At 34.7% G+C, this 23,212-nt stretch overlaps 1 long non-coding RNA gene across 1 annotated transcript; it reads left to right on the top strand.

Annotated features, from left to right (window-relative positions):
• Window positions 1-886: 886 nt before the first annotated feature.
• Window positions 887-22,914, top strand: LOC135318866 (uncharacterized). Its single transcript, XR_010377255.1, has 4 exons — window positions 887-969; window positions 20,279-20,349; window positions 20,705-20,796; window positions 21,373-22,914. It is a non-coding gene; the product is annotated as an uncharacterized LOC135318866 (long non-coding RNA).
• The last annotated feature ends 298 nt before the right edge of the window (window positions 22,915-23,212 follow it).

Genomic DNA, 23,212 nt, shown 5'->3' on the forward strand with positions numbered 1-23,212 from the left:
CTGCACAGTAAAAATTTGAAATCTACAATCATAGACTATAGAACAAGCAGATATACACAAGACAAGTTAAGCCCACACTGTTTCAAGAGGCTTCTATTTTTAAAATGTATGAAATATTTATTTTCACAGATTGATGTGTTTAGGCAAATCATTTTAAAATATGTTGTCACAATTACTTTGAAAGAACAATAATTTTTATCATTATTGTAATTTTCAGTGTATATTCACATGTGATTCCAACAACTATGACACTGAGTTGCTGAAGCAAAATCAAACATTTTAGAAATAAAGAAATTAAAGGACAGGAAAATTAATTGACTTGCAGCAATTTTTTTATACTGTCATCTTGGCTAAGCTAGTATAGTTTACAAGAATCCCCTATCCTGTATGATAGTTTGTTAACTGGCCCAAATAAGAAATTCTTTTTACAAATTTTGGAAGGGGAAAATAAAGCAGCTCATCTGAAATCTGTTAATTTAGAGGTACGAGTAACAAAGAGATACATGTGGATTCTAGCTAGTTCTTGCTGTCTTTGGCTCCACACCCACATCATCTTCCCAAATGAAAATCTTGCTGACCAAGAGCCACTGAGACCCAACAGATATGTGGAGACAGCAGCTTTCCATAATCTTTTGCACCAGGTCTCCTTTGCAGACCCACTTGGGCAGCCCAAACTGCTTTACTTCAAAGGGTTGGTTATTGTCTTTTCCATGAGCCTCCAATTCTCCCTTTTAGAAATTTATGACCCCAGCAATACACACAATTTGGGGAAGTGCTATCACATATCTAACCCCTTTTCACATAATACTCATATTTGTTTTCATTTTCAGATTGAATCTGACTGAGACATAACTTCGATGAGATCACACTGCTATAAAACGTCAGTATTGAAAATCAAATATTTCATACTATTTCTCAATCTTGAAAGAAAGAATATTTCCAAAAAAAAAAAAAAGAGGAGTTGTTAAGGTATGTATTTCCTAAAAATGAAGTTGGGAGCAAGGAATAAGTGGTTTCAAGAGAGATAGAAGTGAGAAAAAAGGAGATAATCTAGCAGGAGAGAATGATTCATGCTTAAGAATGTTTTCATGGTAGCCAATGCTAACTACCAGGTGGCTGATTATATCAGGAAATACTGGTATAATTGATAACATGGAAAACTTTCAAAGCTTCATGCCCTTAACTTTCATTGAAGATGAAAATGTCCTGAATTGTATATAGGCTAAATGTCCTCATATATGTGTGTGTGTGGATTTAATCCAAATTTCAGTGGATTAAACAACAAAGATTTAGAATTTACTCTAGAAAAGTCTGTATCCAGATAAGAAGCAAGATGAACTGTCCCACAACCAGCAACTCAGTGATTCAGAATACAAGGAAAGTACCACCATCTTGAAGCAACATCATATGGAGCTTACTGCCTCCTGATGGGCATCTCAGAAAAAGAGGCACCTGCAGAGCCATTGCTGGTTTTTCCATGCTTTGTGCCAAAAATTATACATGTAAATTTGACTCATGGCCATTGGACAAAGCTAATCACATGACCTTAATGATCTTCAAGTGGATAAATAATGTAGTCTTGCTGGTGCACAGAAAGGATACTGATGAACACTGATAATATTCTTTCCATAAAGCTTAATATTTGAAATAATTGACTTTGGCATAGGGCTTTATGATATTGGTCATATTAGTTAAATTATCTTTTCCTCAATTTTCTCATTAATAAAATGGAAGGCAGTAATATTCCCCTATTAGAACAATTAGGGAATCAAATGCAGGCATATAACACTCAATAATATTAGACATTATCAAAATCATCATTATCATCATCATCATTCTCTATATCTCTAGTCTTTGACAACATGTATCACTAAGGCTGATAGATTTTGACAAAAAAAAAAATATTAGAGCTGGAAAGAATTTTAGAAATTACCTACTCTGATCCTGTCCTTTCATTTATGAGAAAAGAGATGTCCATCAGTTAAGTGACCTACCTGGGCCCAAATCTCCTTAACAGCAAAATTGGAAACAGATGTCTAAGTCCAGTGTCCTTTGTTCTCAAGATAGGGAAATTAGAACTTTCTATCAAGCATAGACTGAAGATATCCAACTCTTTCGTATACTGCTAAATCTGTTCCATGTTACCTTTGTTCATATTACTCCATCAATTAATTGACATTTTGTAATTAATTAAAATCTTCCCAAAGGTGTCAGCTTAATGATTTTATAAACATGGCAGAAATATGTTGATATAATAAAGCCCTTATTGCCTGAGAAAATGCATTTTCCAATTTCTAAGATCTAGTCACCCAAGGAAATTTTGCTTACTGTGCTAAAAATTAGGGATTTTCATGGCGGGAAATGAACAAGAAAAAATTAAAAAGTTAAACTGTTAATAGGTCAGTTTACTTAAAATATTTAATTATTGAAAGAAAGTAGTATTTGACTTATACTGATACAAATGATTTTTTATTCTCCCATTTCCACCAAAAAAGAAAAAAGATGCTATTAGAATTGTATGGTTCAATAAAACCTTACAGAACACAAAATCAAGAATATAACTAAGATTCTTGCCATTATGAACTTTCTTTGGGGAAGAAATTTGTATCATCTGGAAATATATGAATAAGACAGAAAAGGCCAGGTGACAAAAACACATTAAATTGCTTAATAAATGGATAAAACTTAAAATGTTAAATGCCAAAATTTCAAAATTCCACTTCAAGTTTAGAAATGCTATTTTGAAAGACTTTTCAAAGCATTTTACCACTTTTTCTATGAAATCAAAAATTTCTTTTTAATCAATCACTTACAGATGCATAAGAACCTCATTCAGACTCACAAAAAGACCAACCAAGAAATATGTTTGCTATATCCATGGCATGTTGTTGACACAATTGAGAAAAAAAGAGAGAGTGATGACTCTGTGTGTGTGTGTGTGTGTGTGTGTGTGTGTGTGTGTGTGTGTGTGTGTGTGTATGTGTATGCATGTTTTCGGGGAGGGGCAGGAGGTTTGAAGGTGAAGTAGACAGGGAAAAAAGAGGCTTTGTTTATGGTGTTTTAAATTTAACAGATAATAAAAACACTGATGTAAATTTATTTAAATCTGCAATGTTTCATCATTACAAAGAATGGAAATCAAAATGCATTAAGGTTAAAGAAACCTAGATGCTAAAAATAGAAAGATGTGTTGCATAAATGAACTGCATCTAAAAACAGTTATTCTCATTAATGTGTATTAAGAATCACAATTTCTGAATGACGGCCATTCTGACTGGTGTGAGGTGATACCTCATTGTAGTTTTGATTTGCATTTCTCTGATAATTACCGATATTGAGCAGTTTTTCATGTGCATATTGATCATTTGTATGTCTTCCTTCGAGAATTGCTTGTCTAGGTATTCTGCCCATTTTTGGATTGGGTTGTTTATTTTTTTCTTATTGAGTCATATGAGCTGCTTATATATCCTGGAGATCAAGCCTTTGTCGGTTTCACTTGCAAAAATTTTCTCCCATTCCATAGGTTTTCTTCTTGTTTTATTTTTGGTTTCCTTTGCTGTGCAGAAGCTTGTAAGTTTCATTAGGTCCCATTTGTTTATTCTTGCTTTTATTTCTTCTAGGAGAAAATTTTTTAAATGTATGTCAGATAATGTTTTCCCTATGTTTTCCTCTAGGAGGTTTATTATATCTTGTCTTATGTTTAAGTCTTTAATCCATTTTGAGTTGATTTTTGTATATAGTGTAAGGGAGTGTTCTAGCTTCATTGTTTTACATGCTGCTGTCCAGTTTTCCCAACACCATTTGCTGAAGAGACTGTCGTTATTCCAATGTATATTCTTGCCTCCTTTGTCAAAGATGAGTTGACCAAAAGTTTGTGGGTTCATTTCTGGGCTCTCTATTCTGTTCCATTGGTCTATATGTCTGTTTTGGTACCAATACCATGTGTCTTGATGACTGTAGCTCTATAGTATTGTCTGAAGTATGGGAGAGTTATTCCTCCAGCCTCTTTCTTTCTCTTCAGTAATGCTTTAAACAAAAACAAACAAACAAACAAAAACAAAGCGTAAGTAAAGGATAGAAATAGACTCACAGACAGAGAATACAGACTTGTGGTTACCAGGGGGGTGGAGGGTGGGAAGGGATAGACTGGGATTTCAAAATTGTAGAATAGACAACACTGTATAGCACAGGGAAATATACACAAAATGTTATGATAACTCACAGAGAAAAAAATGTGACAATGAGTGTGTATATGTCCATGAATAACTGAAAAATTGTGCTGAACACTGGTAAAAATAAAAAAATAAATAAATAAAAAAAAAGAATCACAATTTCAATTTATTTGTCAATTATTCCTGAGTTAAATGAAAAATAAAATTAAAAAGTCACAATACACTGTATTATATCTTACAGAACAGAATGGGTCTTTAAACAGAACAGCAATGAGTTGGGGGAAGTACACAAGGCAGAAGTCAGAAAGGCTAGTTAGGAAAGTACTGAAGTTGACCAGGAGAGAATGTAAAGGGTTATAAAAAGGTGGATTTATTCAAGAATTATTAAGGATATAGAATTGATGGGCTTATGTACTATTTAAAAGTAGGACATGAAGTTGGCAAATATAGATTGACCTTCATTCAAGATTCTTGCTGGAGTAACTGAGTCAAAGGAGTGACTTACAGCAATAGAGAGTGGGGAAGAGATAAGAAGATAGGGAAATGCACCAAGTGTACTGAATTCAGTTTTAGATATGTTGGGTAGTCTGTGCCTGATTTTAGAAGACATATGCAATTTTGGTATATAAATGAGTACTAGTTTAAACCACAGCTTTTGATATTATTCCAAAACTGTATATAAAGGACGATCCTTAAGAAGACCAGCATTTTAGGCAGTATAGGGGATGATAAATCCAAATTTTTTAGAGACATAATAAAGATGAAAGAGCCTGACAAGAATACTGGATTTGATAAAGAAAAGAAAAGGCTATGTATTAACCGATGAGGCCTGTATAATACCACAAACTAGATGGCTTAAGCAGCGATTTATTGATTAGGATGCTAAAAGTCTGAGATCTAGGTGTTAGTGGGGCTGATTCCTTCTAGGGTTTCTCCCCTAGTTTCTGGTGCTTTTCTGGCAGTCCTTAGCGTTCCTTGGTGTGAAGAAGCATTGCCCTGATCTCTACCTTCATTTCCACGTGGCATTCTCCCTGTGTCCATGTGTATCCATGCTCTAATATTCCCTTTTCACAGGGACTCCGTTCGTATTAGGTTACAGACCCACACTAGCCCACCATGATTTCATCTTCACTAATCACACCTTCAACAGCTCTATTCCATATAAGGTCACATTCTGAGGCAGCCAAGTTTTAGACTTCAGCATACAAATTATACAGGGACACAGTTCATTCTATAACAAAATTCTAGCTCAGTGGTAGAGTGCATGCTTAGTATACACAGGATCCTGGGTTCAATCCCCAATATCTTCATTTAAACAAACAAACAAACAAATAATAAATAGATAGATAGATAGATAGATAGATAGATAGATAGATAGATAGATAGATAGATAAATACCTCCCCATCAAAACAAAATTTAATAAATATGACCACAAGGAAAGTCATTTTTACTAACCAGTTTCAATTGGTAGTAGAGGCTGATGTTGAAAATTATTTACTTAGTTTAAAAGATAAACTAGAGACAATAAATTTAAACTCATTTAAAAAGGCACTTGGATTTGAAGTGAAGGTCAAATATAAAGACACAAATAGAAGAGGGAGTTTGATCTTGAATTAAATATGAGAAAAAAAATAGATGTTCAATTTTTTATTTAATTTGGCCTACCTGAAATTTCTTTTGAGAAAGTAAACTGTGGAGATAGATCTGGGCTGCCTGGATCTATTTCTGGAAGTAACATGGTCTAGCAGAACGAGTAAGAGATTTGGAGTCACAAGATTCACTGTGTGGTTCTGAATCTGAAATCTAAACTGTGCAACTTTGAACATGTTTACTGACCTCTCGGACTCACTTCTCTTCAATTGTAGATAATAGCATTCCTGCACCAGAATGTTATGAAAATTAAATATTATTATGTTGTCTAAATGCACTTTTTATCAAAATATTATATGTGTATACTATTTTTTATATTGTCAGCATCATTTTATTCTGTCTTATGTTCCCTCATATTAAAATTATTTGTGGTAGCTATAAAGCTTTTATAAACATTTAGAAAATGCAGAATTTGACTTCCTCTGATTGCCAGAGCATAGGAAGGATTGTTACAAACATAACCATATTTCCAAAATACTACATATTTTTGTCTTAAAATACGAAAGGAATGTATTACTATAAAAATGTGTTGTATTGTGGCAATGGCAGAAACAAATCTTAAGAAATCTTTATGAACATCACTCAAGACACAGAATGTGCAAACCAAATGGCAGCAAAAACAGAAACATTTTTTAATTTAATAAAATAGTACAATTGCATTCTGGTGCATGGACATCAACCCACAGGAAATATTAATAGCTATTTTACTCACACTTATAATTCAATAAAATGTAATTTTATATCCTTTTTAATATCAGAAAACACTAATAAGATGGATTGATTAATTAGATTTGAGTAATGACAATATGTCATAGAGAAAATGGGAAACCACGTTGTTTCAATCACAAAAGCCCTCATTGTTTGCTTCCCCAAGCTAAAAGCAGATAGTGGCCTTTAAAGATTGATATGAAAATTTTGAAATTGTGAATTTTCTCATGTTAAAGTGTTCTATTTTTTCTACACAGGGAATTAAAATGTGTTAAATTTGTATTCTATTTACCTGTAACATCAGGTTTTCTGACAGACTATAACACTGCACAATTTGTCCAAAAGTTTAATTGAATTAAACTAAATATCTAAGGAGATATATTATATATATCTATAATACTATTATATATATAATACTAAAAAGTAGCTTATTTTGGGGGGGTACACATTTTAAGAGGAGTAGTAATCTATCGTGTCATATTCCAGAGCATTCTGTGCCCACCATCCCCTACAGCCATCCACAGGTAGTGTGATTGCCCTGATCACCTACTCCAATTACCCCACAAGCATGCTGCATGTAAGAAGCATGACCTCAGTGTTTCACATACTAAAAGGGAAATTTAAATCGTCTTAGTGCTGTGCTTAGACATTTGCACTGAATCTGTCATTCTAGCCAGTGGCAGAATTCTCCAGTTGAGTATGCTACGGAGTTTCCTATTGAAACACTTATCTTCACCCAGCATCTTCATGATATGTATATGTTAGTGATCAAAATGCTCAAGTACAATTCTGCAAGAAAGTACATGTATTGAGGAACACATAAAAAAAGGAAGTACCCTCAAATAATTTGTCCTATTGATTGAGTATCTTTACACCTTGTCTCTTTCCCAAAACAAGTGGAAACATTTCTTCTTCTACTTTCCCTTTGAATGCAAATTACTAAGGATTTATCTCCTGGAAAATGGGAAGAATGTATTACTCACCTCTACAGTAAAGTGTATAGTATAATACACTATAGTATAATATAATATGTAGCATACATGTTGTAGCATGTATAACATAACATATTCTATATGTGGCATGTGTATGTGTGGTAAAGTTGTTCATGCTGGTTGTTGAAATACTTGTCATCTTCTCATTGTACTATGAGTGTCTGGGGTTCTGTAACACATCACAATTTTATCTATATTTTGTTCTCTTCTAAAGGAATTATCAGGACTAGCACAGATCTTGATATGCATTAAGTCCGACCAACATTTACTCAATGAATAGCATCATCCAAATATATTTAAAATGAAATACAGCTACCTGTCCCATGCTCTAAGCACAAACTTAAAGGAACCAAAAATAATTATAACAATCACAAAACATCCTGAAGGCCTTCAGTGTCGAGGACTGAGCAGTGTCTAAAGTTTCTTTAGAACACACTTCAACTCTTTCACAATAGATCAATTTTGCTTTTGGCATCTGAGAAATATTTTCTCCTCTGAATGAGCAGCTGACTTACAGAGAGCAAGTGACGTTAGAGCAGAGGAAGGCAGGACACAAATGCCTACTCTTGATTCTGAAACTCACTTTTCTTTTCTGTGAGACAAGGGTTGAGAGTCATAAAACTACAGGTTTATAAGAGGATTTACACTGATTCTTTATTAAAGGAGATGTGGGCCAGACTGCCAGTTATCTATCATTCAATGTCCACTGCTCCTTTCCTGGGTAGAAATGATACTTGTACTTATCTGGGAACATTTCCCAGCATGACTTGTAGCTAGATTTAGTGACTAAATTGTAGTCAGTCACATATAAAAGTAAGTGTCACTTGTTCTTTGAGTACAATTTTAAAGGGTTTCAATGCCCTTCTTCATCCTTCTTCTTTTCAGCTGCCCCAGATACATATGCACTGGCTTGAGGACCAGCATATTGAAGGAACTTGAAAATGGAAGACCACCTCCACCCTACTGCCCTCTTCAACAGAAGAGCAATCGGGACTGGTTCCTGACATTGTGCCCTGTGGAGCTGTCATTACAGCTTAATCACTCCACTCACCAGAGAACTCGACATATCACATCACACGTCTTAAGACTATTTAGGATAATGGCACACATTCCAAGCCAACTTTATGATTTCCTTTTTGGTGATCTCCTCCTGTTGAAAAGTAAAATGTCCTCCCAAAGGTTGTTTTCTGACGTTGGTTATTTTAAGTGTCCCCTATCAGATTGCCATTCTCCCCTCTCTTTTCTCATGTTCTCCTCTGAATGGATATCCATCCCTTTGTCATCATTTTGTCTAGTTTTCTGATATCCTAACCATTCTCTTAATTTCCAGTTCCACCTCCTGTATACAAGGAACATTATTCTGGAAGACACTTCCCTGAAACCTGAGTTTCAACAGAAACTTGGGGGCAAGGGTTCTGCCCATACAGTGAGAACAAGCAATTATAACCTTAAGAGAGTATGGGAATTCTGATGTCACTACTCCGTGATTCTTTATTTTCAGTCAATAAATAACATGTACCTCTGATGATGGCTGTATGGTTAGGCAACTCAAGATGGCTTCTCTCTATACATCTCCTGCTTGACTGGTGCCTGCTTCACCTACACACAACTCATAAGACTGATCTTCCTTCATATTCACCCCAGGCCCCAGCTAATGACTGTTCTAGATTTAGATCAGAACTCACCACTATGCTTATCCAAGGGGTGGTGAGAGGCATGACCCTGTGCTGATTAGCCTCATAACCAATGAGCCAACCTGACATCAACTCCCCTATGACTGGTAACCTCTTCTTCCCCACCAGGAGCAAAGACTGCCATCATGTCCTGCCCTCCAGCTCCCACACATGGCAGGATGTTGCTCCAGGACTTTGCTTCAGATGTGTAAGATCACCCTAATCATTAAACTATTGATTATCTTTGTTGCTGACTCTGGGATCTTTCTCAGGTCTTGAAGCTGGGCAAGTACAGGGCTTGTAGACCTGCAGGGTGCAGTCCAGTGCTGACATAGCTAATTAATACCCTCACATAAAACACTTCGTTTATATAAACATAACGTAACTAGTAGCCAAATTGGGTTCAAAAGAATGGAAATACATGGAGATCAGAAGCAACCTTAGCTCTAGGGTCCTCAGAAAGCCCAGATTCAGTGGGATATCATGGTACAGCACAAGGCTTGTGGGGAGAAATGAATAGCAGGCACAGCTTTGCCCATCTCTTATCTAATTCTCAATAGTTCCTTCTGTATTGGACCAACCTGGGATGTGTCTATGTCCATTCAAATACTATCCCTTTCTGAAACTCTTATGAAAATTTCAGTGCACATCATGTTAATTATGATGTTTCACTCATGATGCCACTTAAACTTATCATCATCTTGCATTGTTTCAAAATATTGAATGTATGTAATTACTCTAATTATTTATGTTGCCTTATTTTAGTTGTGATGGTTATATATTTTTCCAGGTTTATTTTCTTCTCTTGTAAAACTGTCTGCTCAAGCAAAGTAGATCTACCCAATGTTTCACAATGATACCCTGTACATTTTGCCTTCCCAAAATGTTACTTTAAATATTCTATTTGAAGAGTTTTCTCTCTCTTCTCACTCTGTGTGAATAGTGTTCATCCTTCAAAAACCAGTCAATGCCAGTGACTTCGAAAGGGTCATTCCTCTCACAAAAGTGTATCTGACCTTGTGAGTATGCTTTTTCTCAGAAAAAAAAATCATGAATTTGCATAATTTGTTTGGCAGTTTCTATATGCAGGTATATCTTATTTTATTGTGCTTCACTTAACTGTACTTTGCAGATACTGAGGTTTTTCTTTACAAATTGAAAGTTTGTGGCAACCTGGTCTCTGGCAAGTCTATCACTGCCATTTTTCCACATTGTATCTCTCTGTCACACTTTGGTAATTTTCCCAGTATTTCAAACTTTTTCATTATTATTATATTTGTTATGGTGACCTGTGATCTTTGATGTTACTATTGTAATTGTTTCAGAGTGCCATGAACCCCACTCACATGAGATGAAAACCAGATTCACAGATGCTGTGTGTGTTCTGACTGCTCCATTGACTTGACTGTTCCCCCATCTCTCTTTCTTTCCTTGGGCCTCACTATTCCCTGAGACACAATAATATTTAAATTAGATGAGTTGATAACCCTACAATGGCCTCTAAGTGTTCAAGTGAAAGAGGAATCAATCAATATTTTGCTATAAATTATTATTTATTGTTATTTTAAGAAATTGCCAGACATCTCGACTTTCAGCAACTGTTAGCCTGATCTGTCAGCATCGAGGCAAGACCCTTCACAAGTAAAAAAATTATGACTCACTGAAGGCTCAGATGATGGCTAACAGTTTTTAAAGTATTTTTAATTGAGGTATGTGTATTTTTTTTTAGATATAATAATATTGCAAGCTAAATAGACTACATTGTAGTATAACATAAATTTTATATGCACTTGGAAACCAAAAACATTATGTGGCTCATTTTACTGTGATATGTTCTTTATCGTAGTTGTCTGGAATTGAACATGCAATATCTTTGAGATATGCCTGTATACCTCTTTCTATCATGTATCTAATTATGTCCCTATGAATCTACTTTCATATCTACACATATATCACTTAGTTTGTAAATGCTAAGAAAGTTAATACAATTTGAGGTACCACTTCACACCTACCAGGATGGCTATCATTAAAAAAAAAAAAAGACAGGCAATAACAGAAAAGAATGTGAAGAATTTGGAAAATTCATACATTGCTTGGAGTCGGGGGAGATGTAAAATGGTGAAGCCAATTTTTAAGGCAGCTAGTTCTTCAAAAAGTTAAAGAAAGAATTATCATATGATCCAGCAACTCCACTGTCATGCCCAAGAAAATTTTAAAAATACATTCAAAAATTTGTACACAAATTTTCACAGCATCAGTATTCATGATAGCCCCAAAATGGAAACAAGCCAAAGTCTATCAACAAGTAATTGTGTAAATAAAATATGGTACATCCATAGAATACAATATTATTTGGCCATAAAAAGAATGTAGTTCTGATTATGCTAAGTGAAAGGAGTCATACACAAAAAGCCACATATTGGATACAATTTATATAAAATGTTTAGAATAAGTAGGATGATAGAGACAGAAAGTAGGTCAGTGAATGTAAGGGGCAATAACCAACTGATATATGGTTGAATAGAGGACTGACTAAATTATAAATAATAAGATAAAGGGGTACTTTGAAACAATCCAATCCAATTTTCCTCTTTTTGTTTATTATTTTTGTTGGCCATCTTTTTCTTTTTTAAATTTTTTAGTTTCTTTCTTTCTTTCTTTCTTTCTTTCTTTCTTTCTTTCTTTCTTTCTTTCTTTCTTTCTTTCGATCTTTCAATTGAAGTAAAGTCAGTTTACAAAGTTGTGTCAATTTCTGGTGCACAGAATAATGTTTCTGTCATATATGTATTCATACATATATTTGTTTTCATATTATTCTTCATTATAGGTTACTACAAAATACTGAACATACTTCCCTGTGCTATACAGAAGAAACTTGTTGCTTATATATTATATATATAATAGTACATATATCTACAAACTCCTAATTTATTCATTCCCACCTCCTTTCACCCTAGTAACCATAAGTTTTTTTCTATGTCTGTGAGTCTATTTCTGCTTTGTAAAGAAGTTCATTTGTGTCTTTATTTTTAATTTGTTTTAGATTCCAAATATGAGTGATATCATATATAATTTTCTTTTTCTTTCTGGCTTACTTCACTTAGAATGATAACCTCCAGGTCCATCCATATTGCTGCAAATGACATTCTTTTATTCTTTTTATGGCTGAGTAGCATTCCATTGTATAAATATTCCAGTTTCTTTATCCAGCCATCTGTCAATGGACACTTAGGCTGCTTCCATATCTTGGCTATTGTATATAGTGCTGCTATGAATATTGGGGTGCATGTATCTTTTTGAATTAGAGTTATCTCCAGATATATGCCCAGGAGTGGGATTGCTGGATAATATTGTAAGTTTATTTTTAGTTTTTGTTAAGGAATCTCCATATTGTTTTCCATAATAGCTGTACCAAACTACATTCTCACCAGCAGTGTGTGAAGGCTCCCTTTTCTCCACACTCTCTCTTCCGTTTATCATTCATGGACTTTTTAATGATTGCTTTTGGTAGTGTGGCCATTTTAACAATATTAATGTCTCCAATCCAAGACCATGGTATATCTTTCTATTTCTCTGAGTTATCTTTAATTTCCTTAATTAATGTTTTGTAGTCCTCCTGATACAAATCATTCTCCTCCTTGGTCAGATTTATTCCTAAGAATTTTTTTTTAATTGGATGAGATTTTAAAAGAGATTGTTTCTTTATTTTCCTTTTCTGATATTTCATTGTTAGTGTGAAGAAATGCAACTGAATTGTCAATGTTAATCTTGTATCCTGCTATCTTGCCAAATTTTTTTTATCAGATTTATTAGTTTTGTGTGGAGCCTTCAAGGTTTTCTATATATAGTATCATGTAATCCACATTTAGTGACAATTTTACTTCTTCTCTTTGAATTTAGATTCCTTTTATTTCTTTTTCTTGTCTGATTGCTGTGGCCAGGACTTCCACTACTCTGTTGAATAGAAGTGATGAGAATGGGCATCTTTGTCTTGTTCCAGATTTTAGACGGAAGGTTTTCACCTTTTCACTGTTGAGTATTATGCTGGCTGTGGGTTTGTTATAAATAGCTTTCATTATGTTGAGATATGTTCCTTCTATGCCCACTTAGGTAAGAATTTTTATCATAAATGAGTTTTGAATTTTATCAAATGCTTTGTCTGCATCTATTGAGATGATCATGTGATTTTTGTCCTTTCTTTTGTTGATGTGGTGTATCACATTGTTTGATTTGTGTATATTGAACCATCCCTGGAATGAATCCAAATTGATCATTGTGTATGATCTTTTTTATGTGTCGTTGGAGTCTGTTTGCTAATATTTTGTGAGGGATTTTTGCATCTATGTTTATCAATGATATTGGCCTATAGTTTTCTTTTTTGGTAGTATATTTACCTGGTTTTGATATTGGGGTGGTGGTGACTTTGTAGAATGAGTTTGGTAGTATTTCCTCCTCTTCAATCTTTTGGAAGAGTTTGAGAAGGATCAATATGTGTTCTTCTCTGTATGTTTGGTAGAATTCCCCAGTGAAACCAAATGTAAATTTTCTTTGCATTCGTCATAGGATGTGTTAAAGCCTATATGACTACCATTCTAAAGGAAATAGATATACTAATGGGCTAACATAATTAAAAAACAGGGTAACCACAAATCAAAAGCAGGGTACACAGACCCACGGTTGATGCCAAACCCATCCCCAATGTGCACCAAATCTCCACTCATTTGTCTTAGAGGCACAGGTCCACAAATGCACCAGGAGAGCAAATCAACCACCTCTGCCTGGGACTAGAATGACAGTCTTGCCTGTGATGTTGCAGGGCCCCTGGGTAACAGTTCATGTTTCAGCCCCTCCTCTGCCCAGAAGACAAGCACCAGCAGTTTTACCCCTCCAGAGCAAGCTGAGAAGATGGCTGTGACTGAACCCCACCTCTCTTCTCACAAGAATGCTCATCAACATTGGTGCAGAGCAATACCCTGTGCACTAGTGGAGATGGCAGCTATGAAGGTTGCAATGCACCCCTCATCCCACATGCAATGGTGCTTTCTATGGAGGGACCCAGATTGATTTGCACTCTCTTCTAGCCACAGCCCGCACCACACTCCAGGCTCCTGAGGCTGCCTGTGTGCAGTCAACCCCAGTCCCCTCCCCAGGCTCATCCATGGAAGCCTGAGTTCCAGCAGCTCAGCCCAGCCTGTCCCCACTGGCATGCATCTTAGGCTAGGGTTCACAGTGACTCTCACTGCTGGTTTCTCTTAGTTCTTTCTGCTAAGCTGCTGTTGCTGCCTCCTCTAAACCTCTGAAGCTCCTGTTCTGTCCCTGTGGATCTCTTTGCTGGAGAGGGAATTCCCAGGGTGAGGGCACTTTTCTTTCTATGCTGCTCTCTCCTTGTGAAGCATATCATGCACCAATTTCCTTTTTCTTTCTTTTTTTCCTCTACCTGGTTTTGTGGGGCTTTCCTTGTATTTCCAAATTAAGAGAAATTATGTCAAATTTCAGGAGTTATTCTGTGTGAATTGTTCTGTATTTGTATATAATTTTTGGTGTATTCATGGGACAGGGTGAGCTATGTGTCCTTCTACTCTGTAATCTTGGCAATCCCTTTTCTGGTCTTCAAACTGCCATACATTTTCTTAACAAATAACACCAACTGTAAGTGCATAGCAGTTATATGACTGTCCACTGCTGTGCTTCCCTAAAGAGTCATAAAGAATGTGAATGGATCTACACTTAAAAGTGCAAGTATTCAATCTTTGATCTCAATTTTTCAAAGGCATTCCTTGCAGTTGCAGTCAGTGCTTGGCTGTGTGGCTGAATTGCATGAATTCAGTCAGTGAGTTTATTGATGTTGAACAGCAGGAACTTGTAAATACAGACAGTTGAAATTGCCAGTTTACTGATGAACACTTGCATGGGTAAGCAGTTGAAAGTCTCCTGCAGTCAGCCTTGCTGAGCAATCCCTGGTAAATTGGTAGAATTTCTTAACTTTTTTCTCCCAGTTTTCTGCCCTAAAGAAGTCAAATACAATTCCTTGGTTTGACCCATTTTAATTATTCACAAGAAGTACGATGCACAAAATTTTGCAAATGAAGACTCAAGATTAATATCAAATAAAGAGAAACAAAATATGAGGTCTAGCTATGGCCAAAGGTGCTATTTTAAATACCAACATCTAAAATTTAATATGGAAATATCCTATCTTTTGTTTCTAAAGTTATTAAATGGAAATAATTCACCTTATCCCACAGGAAAACCACATAGCATTCAGATATGAAGACACGAATATATCTGAGTCCTTTTTAAGACTCAAATAAGCTGAATCATCTATAGAAGCAAGTACTGATATTGCCAAGTACTGCACTTCTTTTCATTAAAGGCTTTTTAAAATTTGCTCATGACAGGTAGCTGAAGTATATTTTAAGTTAGTGTGTTATTTTTTCTTTATACTTTGTTAGTAGAGATTTCATATCCTTTCACTGATATCAATTTTTATTTAACATGCAAAAGAATTGCAGGGAAATGAGCAAACTGCCTAAATGATGGTTATTTACTGAGATGGCCAAACTCCCTTAGCCAAGCACTTCCCTTTAGCATAGTTTAATTTAGTATAGTTTAATTTTGTGCTGAGAAACAAAGCTGACCTTATGCTTGTGTTTTGGAATTTGCATTTACACAAGTTTAGAAAAACAGTATTATTCTATTTGTATTATATTATCACAACCTTTCAAAAGTGTATCACAAAAAAGTAACTATTTTTATTATTAAGAGATGTCCCAACAAGATGTCATAAAAAATGACATCTAGAACAGACTGTGAAATAAATGTTTTAAGGAACAATTAGGCCCTTTGTCCCATTCAGTTTCTTGCTGATTAATTTTAACTACCATTAATTGAATTTATCTTCAGCATGCTGAGTAAAAAAATCTTAAAATCAAATGTTTTGTATAGAAAATATGTTTTCTATTTTTCCTGTTACAATGGTGAAATAAAGAGACATTACATCCAAAGTTTTTGCTGGTGATTATCAGTTATAGGAAAGTACATAAATGATAAAAACAAATAGTAGTAAATATTTGTTTAATCAGTCTATGTTTAAGTAAATTGTGTTGTCCAGATTTAATAAAAAGTCAATAGTTTAAAATCCTGTTTCTTCCTTCATTATTTATGTGTTCACAGAAAGTTTATTTAATCTTCCTAAACCTTGATGTTTTCACCTTGGAAAAAAAAAAAAAGCTAAACTAAATTCTGGGGACAACAGAACCAGTGCTGGAGAATTAAGGAAATAATTTATTTTAGGGCCTGACATGTAACAGTTTGACTACAAATCCTTCCTTCCTTCCCTCCTTTTTCTCTTTCACTCCCTCTCATCTTCCTCTCTCCCTCTCTTCCCTACTTTCTTCTTATTCTGTCCTGATTTTAATAATCAGATTTGCTAGCTAGCAGGACCATTTTACTACCTCTGTATATCTAGTCATCCACAATTATAGCCATCTTATTCTACATTATATTAGTGTGATAAACACACATATAGATTACTTTTATCAAATATGTAGCTTATTATAGTTTTGATTTTAATTTAATTAGCTATTTAATTCAGATTGTCCATCATTTCTTAGAAGTCACTGAGTATTCGTTCCAACACTTAAATGAGATATGTAACCAATGGAATTTTTTCAACTGAATTGTGAAATTGAATTTTAGCAGTGACATGCAATAGTTTTGTGGATATTTATTGATAGAAGTTTGTAAGATCTCTTCTGTAATGTATACAGTGTGTACATTTTTTCCACCTGTCAAAGAACTCCAGGCTTTGAAATGTGAGGTTCTAATGGATCATGTGTTAAACTGCATTGGTTGCTTGATCCTTATAAAAGCATGTTTAGTCATTGCTATTTTTGGTAGTGGTTTTACCAAAAGAATCTGACAAATTTATTGTGATAGTTAACAAATAATTGATAGATTATGTGTTATCACATAACATAGAATGAATAATTGAATGCAAAAAATTCAGCATGACTACTTCTACTCTATTGAAGTGTTCATATTGACAACTACCTTCTCCTTACACTATAGTTGCATTTAGTTAAATGTCTTGAAAAACATAATTTGGAAAACTCAAGTTTCTTGGGTGCCAGAACCTTTAATGTGCAATTAATTTTCACAATTTATGATTCTAAGAGAGTTGCTCCAAGTCAAGATGAGGGAATCTGTTAATCAAAATTCACAGAAAGCTACAGAAAGGACTGCTTCCAGGTAGTTTTCTTTTTTCAAAGACACACAGGCATTGTGTGAACAAGACACTTCTGTTGTTTTTGTTTTTGAGTTAAGATTTTATTGCTGAATTCTGATCAAAATAATTTATACATTCTAAACTTGCACTGAATGAAGGGAAAATCTGCACAAGATGGATTGGTTAGATGGAACTTTGTATTCTCTTTTGAGAAGTGTGTGTCCCTATACTTTTGCATATAGATCAAGAACAATACTTCAAGGCATTCTCACCAACAGCAAGCAGATCTTCAATTTATAGTGTCTTGTCTTGCTTTTAATGTGTATTTAGAGTGTACCTTATTCTAATTGGGAAGTTGTAGTCTCAATTCTGTAAGTGGAACAGTGAAGCTGTTTATGTCTGAACTTGTTACATGTTGGTATTATTGTGTCTGTTGGGGACTGGGAAATAAGTAAGCTTAATAAATTGATTCAATTTTGAGTGTGTTTGAATTTAATGAAACTTAAATTGTACTGATTGATTCTCAACACTTTAATTACAGGTTAATTTCAGATCACTGAATTGTTTTACTTACATCAGGGCATCACAAATAGGATAGAATATGTTGTAATATTTTGGATACTGTTATTGTGGTTTTCACACTATTTAAAAGTTTTACCTCCATCTCCACCAAGGACAAAGGGACAAGAATACAGTTGTTTAGAAAATGATACATTTGTAGACCATCTGCTCTTTGCATAGAACTGCATGAGCATTTGCTTATAAAAAGGAATTATGCTCCTCTTTTTAGTGTGCAGATTAAAGACAAGTCAGGAGAGAAAATGTTAATGCAGACAATGAGAGGGCAAAAGCAATATGATTTGTTAATTACTACAGGAATGTAAAATAAAGGTGGAAAGGTACATCAGTGAAGGTTAACCTAAATCTTGAATTGTGAAACAAGCTATAACCGTGTAATTAAGCTGAACTATTTACAATTGTTCAAATGCTTTGAATTTTTTAATCTCAAATCCTTTGCTCAGAATGTTCTTTCCTGTGTCCTATTAGCTTGTTATTTATTTTGAAGATTTTTCAGAATTGCTCCATATTATCCTTCTGTAACTCTCCTCTGAACTACCCTCAGTAGAATTAAATGTTTCCTCCATTGTGCTCCATTAGTAGCTAGTACATATCTTTATCATATAACTATTCAGATACATGTATATCTCTTCAGCTTGACCTTAATCCCCTATAAGTCAAAGCTTTGTTCCATTTTTTCTGTATCTCCATTTCCTAGTGCATGCTCCAAGATTTTATTCCTCTACTCAAACCTTACTATTGAATCTATACTGGAAGTATCTTCTCTAGAAACTCTTTGGGGAACCTGTTTTTATGACTTGTAATTGCAGCCCAAGACACCTCTCATTGTACCTCTAACTTCAATCTGATCACCTCCTCTGAAGTTTGACCTATACTCAGCTTTCCACCTGACATCTCTGCTTTAGTGCCAGAAAAGGTGTCTCTAACACATTTTTCAAACTCATCTCACTCCTTCCATAAACTATGTCCCCTGTTTTGCTGCTTAAGCTCAGATTTTAGGGGTCATCCTTGATACTTCTGTATTCCTTAGTCCTCACATAAAATATATCACCAATTCCTGATAATTTTATTTCCAAAATACACCTTCTTGATCTTCAGCATCATGGCCACCACCCAGCATCTTCTAATATCTTTCTTTCCTTTTATTCACTGAATTTCAGTTGCACTGGACTCTGGTGTACTGAAGACTGTGACTTTTACCCATCTCAGTACTTAAATGTGATGATATTCTATCAGAAAAACATGAATTTGAATTCTTGGGCATGGCTATTTCCATCTCTTCACTCAGCTCTCATGTTGACTTACTTCTTTAAGGACAATACTGGGCTGCATATTCTATACAAGAATCTGCTACCCAGATTGTGTTCTTACAGAGCATTTGTCTCTTTCTTAGTACTTAAAATCTCATTATTTTGTATTCATGTCTGCCTTTATTATATAATATTCATTTCCCCATTCTAATTTAAAAACCACGAAGATAGTAATCATCTCACCATTATGTACCAAACATGTAGAACAAAGCCAAGCACATAAGAACACCATAAATATTTGTTAAAAAGATGAATGTATAGATTGAGAAAGAATCAAGAGAAACACCATAATCAGAAGGATTGAGTATGCTATAATGCAAGCTTCGTGGAGGCAAACATATTTTGTTTCAATCATTATATCCCTTTGTCTAAGGATATTCTGATGTGTTATATGTATTCAATATTTGTTGAATAAATGTAAGAATTTAGAAAGTAATGCTTAAAGCAGTTTTGAATGACAACATCAATGTCAGGATATAGATTCAAGAAAAATAAAATTAAATTCTTCCACATATATGAGACACTTCAGTTTTTACAAAATTTCTGCTAACTATATTCACTGCCTTATCAATCAGTAAATAAAAGGGTTAACAGCAGTTTTTTGGGTCACTGTATAAGATAATGTAATCAAGATAATGAAGAAGCAGAAATAACTTAAAATCAAGGAACACAGTAATAAACGGAATAATTATCAAAATGACATTCATGGAGAAGAAAAAATAACAAAAAGCACTCATTTTAAATTTTGATCTGTAAGTAACAAACGCAAAAACAAGAATTTCAAAAAAATTAAGTATACTTTTAATGGTATAAAAATTCTATAAAAATTGGTTTTCTGTCACTTCATACAATAGTTATCCAACTGCAAAAGTGTACAATAACAGATTTCACATTTATTTCTTCTTAAAGTCAATGCATTAGGCTAATTTCTCCTATCCCATTTCTTTTTCTTTTCACTCTCTCCAGGAGACAATGGAAAAGACTTCTAAATAACTACAGCATTTGGCCAGTTCACAATGGAGGAAATAATGAACAGCGTAAGGAGCTAAAAATCATCTACAGTTTGAGTTTTAACTTTCAGATGATAAACAACCTTCAACCTATTTTAGATTCTATTTTAGAAAGAATGAGAGGAGTAAATATGATATAACTAAATGTCCATCCAAATAAATTTCAGAAATACATGTAAATAGATTTTTAAAAAGTTAACATAAAAGCATAATTTAAATTACAACTTAAAAAAGGCTTAAATTTAATCCTAATTAAGCTGCACATATCTTTGTATAATGTTCAGTGTGAGGATCTCATTAAATAAGTGTTTTCTTTTAAGTCTTCTCAAAAAATAAGGGCATTATATTGCTTTTCATATGCTTAATGATATTTGTTTTGTAGTGTACTCTGATAGACACTAAAAAAATTCCTTTTATGGGCCCCAAGATCCCTGACATCACAAGGAAATGATTCATTTACAACTTGGGTAACAGGTGAGTTTTTTAAGCAGTGATTTGGGGCTATTGTTAATAACAAGGTACATGAAAGCTTCTTTATAAAACTAAAATTGTATAATAATAATAAATAATACCATTTAGTAAATGGTAAATGTATTATGTAAATTGTTTCATGGAATCCCACACTGGGGACCTGGGCCTATTGTTTCCCTTTGAATAACAGATTCTTCCCTAAATCATTTGAAATCTGTTCCCTGTAAATTTTAAATAGGATAACATTATTTTGCTATAATAGAGTAGTTTAAATTTAAGCACAACCATTCTATTTCAATTATAGTAGTGTCATTGGGATTTAATTACACAATTTGAAAGACTGAGAGCAAAAATTACCTGCGTGCTCCTGATCTGGGAAGGAAGGCCTGGCTCCTCCAGACCAGGGTTTCTGGACTTTGGCATTATTGCCATTTTGGACAGGATTGTGCTTTTGTGTGTGTCTGTGGTGTGGGGAGTGAGGAGGGATGCTGACTTGTACATTTTATGACATTTAGCAGCATCTTAGACAAGATTGCAATAGCAATGCACTCCTAGAATGACAATCAAAAATCTTTGCAGATCTTGCCAAATGTCCCAGGGAAGAATTACTCCACGTGGAGACCTACTGCTTAAGAAAAGAAATAAATACATAAAAAACTCTGAGCAACACACCTAGCCACTTAAAAGCATAATCCTTCAGCCTCTCTTCCTTGGAAACCTGGTGGAATCAGTGCTGCAGCTGTCACCCATTCTCTACGAAAATCACTGCCTTTGTCTGAAGTAGTAAAGCTGAGATACTGCACTCAAGAACTCACTACCAAGCAGTGAGCAATCTCCTCTCTACAAACATCATGGACTCAACTCAGGAGCCCTTTATCCTTTACCCTCTTCCTCCACCCTCTAAGGTAGATGGAGGTAGTAACCAGATGTGCTTTATTCAATCTATGGTTTCTGCCAATAGCCACATTAGAGAAATGAAGCTGCTCTTGTTGGTTCAAAAACGGACCCCATACATAGAGTGCAAAGAGAGACTGAAGAAAGAGGCAAACCACTCCAGACTGGTATGTGGCAGGTTTAATAAGCATGGGAAGTTACATATGAGGTTTGTCTTGGGTGGCTGTGAGACAAATAGACTTCTGAACCTGCTCACCAGAATCTTAAAAGTTTATTTGGAGGCCTTTACTGGATTCAGTCACATGTACTTTCCAGATGGTCTCCATCATACATTGCTCTCTCAAGGCTGTGTCCTTGAAAACAGCTCCAGCTGTGGGAAAGGTGGTCAGAAGGTACATGGAAAGGGCAGTGGAGGGGTTGAGGAGCTCTGATTGGTGGGTCCAGCTCATGAGTCAGCTGAAGTCACATCCTCTCATTGATGACCTCCAATAGCTCTTTGTTTCATTTTTGAAGCTCAAAGATCAATCTTTACCTAAGCCTTTATTAAGGACCTGTATGTGTTAATAAGCCAGGCCTGTTGACATTTTATATCTATTTAAAAGACCATGGTGATGTGTCCTTCCATGGACTGTGATCACATGTAACCATAGGTCCACAGTTTCTGCTCTGGAGAAAATGATAAATAGGAACAGTGCAGAATCCCACCTTTAGATGAGCAGCTACCTTCAGATGTGGCTGACAGAGGACAAGGTCAATAAGCAGGCTAGTCCACTCTCATCCATCCTCTCTAAGAAAGAAGCAACCGCAGCTCAGGGTCTCTAGAATTTCTAGACAGGTGAAGAAAGCCACATTCTGGCAGGGGGCATGAATAGTGAACTTAATATCTAGATATCACTTGATATTTAATTTGTCAGGGAAAATTTATTGAAATAATTTTGTCCAATTCCTGTTGGTCAGTGTTGTATCAGTTATTTTGTGTTGAATGAAAGAAACACCTGGAAACTTAACAACTTAAAAAGATAACCATTACTTCTGTCAGGTTCTCTGGGTCAAAGCAAGTCATAGACAAGCCCAGATTCACAGAACTGAGATGCAGATTCCATCTCTTGAATAGTAGGTGCTATAAAATATGTTAGTCATTTGTTTTGTAATTTTTCTTAGATGTTCTGAATTTCATTAATTTTGCAGTTAAAACAATTAAATGAGGTGTTTTTCAAAGTAAGAAAATATCCTTAATTTTGGCAGGAGCTATGAAATTTATAATATAGATTTGCACAATGTTTATAAATGATTCTATTTGAAGAGCAGGCATAGACAATTGTATTTTATAAAGTGCCAAGCCCAGGAAAAATGTACTGCTTCTAGGAAAATTGACTGCAAGCCTTTTTTCTGCTTATTTCTTTTTCTTCCTTTGTTCTTTCCACTCAAATTCTTGATACTTGGATGTCTTCACGTGGTAGAACAGAAGTAGTATTTTTTTAAATAACATTGAATAAATATTTTACTATATCCTCTTACACAGTTT

The sequence above is a fragment of the Camelus dromedarius genome, chromosome 22 (genome assembly GCF_036321535.1).
Source record: "Camelus dromedarius isolate mCamDro1 chromosome 22, mCamDro1.pat, whole genome shotgun sequence".
Classification (NCBI taxonomy): Eukaryota; Metazoa; Chordata; class Mammalia; order Artiodactyla; family Camelidae; genus Camelus; species Camelus dromedarius.